This window comes from Cebus imitator, unplaced genomic scaffold (assembly GCF_001604975.1).
Source record: "Cebus imitator isolate Cc_AM_T3 unplaced genomic scaffold, Cebus_imitator-1.0 Scaffold83, whole genome shotgun sequence".
In the NCBI taxonomy this organism is placed as follows: domain Eukaryota; kingdom Metazoa; phylum Chordata; class Mammalia; order Primates; family Cebidae; genus Cebus; species Cebus imitator.
In genome coordinates, this window is record NW_016107398.1 from 5842538 (window position 1) to 5844433 (window position 1896).

The 1896-nt window shown below is 39.1% G+C and overlaps 1 protein-coding gene across 1 annotated transcript in view; it reads left to right on the top strand.

Annotated features, from left to right (window-relative positions):
- The window catches only part of PPP1R36 (protein phosphatase 1 regulatory subunit 36), a 39379-nt gene that overhangs the window by 24683 nt on the left and 12800 nt on the right, over positions 1-1896 (top strand). The gene's annotated exons all lie outside the window — the stretch shown is intronic.

Consider the following 1896-nt stretch of genomic DNA (forward strand, 5'->3'; position numbering starts at 1 on the left):
TAAAAAAAAAAAAAAAACCAACAAGGAAGGGTAAAGGGTTCAATTCAACGAGAAGATCTAACTATCCTAAATATACATGCATTCATCACAGGAGCACCTGGATTCATAAAGCAGGTTCTTAGATACCTAGAAAAAGACATAGACTCCCACAAAATAACAGTGGGAGACTTTAACACCCACTGATAGTATTAGGCAGATCATCAAAGCAGAACATTAACAAAGATATTCAGGATCTAAACTCGGCTTTGGACCAAATGGTTCTGATAGACCTTTACAGAGGTCTCCACCCAAAAACAACAGAATATATATTCTCTTCATTGCTACTTGGCACTTTCTCTAAGATTGACCACATAATTGCACATAAAATGGTCCTCAACAAATGTAAAAGAACAGAAATAATACCAAACATACCCTTGGAACACAGTGCAATAAAAAGAGAAATCGACACAATGAAAATCGCTCAAAACCATAAAATTACATGGAAATTAAACAATGTGCTCCTGAATGAACTTTGAGTAAATAATGAAATTAAGGCAGAAATCAAGTTATTTGAAAATAATAAGAATAGAGATGCAACATACCAGAATCTCTGGGATGCAGCTAAGGCAGCGTTAAGAGGGAAATTCATAGCACTAAAATGCCCATATCAAAAAGTCAGAAAGATCTCAATTTAACAATCTAACTTCACAACTAAAACAATTAGAGAAGCAAAAACAAATTAATCTCAAAGCTAGCAGAAGATGAGAAATAACAAAAATCAGAGGTGAACTGAAGGAAATTGAGACACCAAAAAACCATCAAAGATCAACAAATCTAAGAGTTGGTTTTTTGAAAAAATAAAATAGGCCACTAGCTTGACTAAGAAGAAAAGAGGGACAATCCAAATAAACACAATTAGAAATGACAAAGGGAATGTTACTACGGACCCCACAGAAATAAAAACAACTGCAATGAACACCTCTACACACACAAACTAGAAAACTTAGAAGAGATGGATAAAAATTCCTTGACGCATACACTCTCCCAAGACTGAGCCAGGAAGAAATTGATTGCCTAAACAGACCAATAATGAGCTCTGAAATTGAATCAGTAATAATAGCCTGCCAATCAAAAAAAGCCCAGGATCTGATGGATTTACAACTGAATTCTGCCAGATATACAAAGAAGATATACCATTTCTACAGAAACTATTCCAAAAATTGAGGAGGAGGGACTTCTCCCCAGTTCATCCTATGAGGCCAGCATCATCATGATAACTAAAATCTGGCAGAGACACAACAAAAAAAACATCAGAGGCTAGGCATGGTGGCTCATATCTGTGATCCCAGCACTTTGGGAGGCTGAGACAGGAGGATCATTTGAAGTCAGGAGTTCAAGATCAGCCTAGGCAACATGGTGAAACACTGTTTCTACTAAAAATACAAAAATTAGCTGGGTATGGTGGTGTGTGCCTGTAATCCCAGCTACTCAGAAAGTTGAGGCAGGAGAATCGCTTGAACCTAGGAGGTGGAGGCTGTAGTGAATTTCAGTGCATGGCACTCCAGCCTGGGTGGCAGACTGAGACTCTGTCTCAAAAAAAAAAAAAGACTATTAGACAATATGAAAGAATTTTGCCAGGCATAGTGGCTCATGCCTGTAATCCCAGCACTCTGGGAAGCCAAGGCGGGCAGATGACCTGAGGTTGGGAATTCGAGACCATCCTGACCAACATGGAGAAACCTCATCTCTACTAAATATACAAAATTAACTGGGTGTGGTGGTGCATGCCTGTAATCCCAGCTACTCAGGAGCCCGAGGAAGGAGAATTGCTTGAACCCAGGAGGTGGAGATTGCGGTGAGCTAAGAGCACGCTATTGCACTCCAGCTTGGGCAAAATGAGTGAAACTCTGTCTCAAA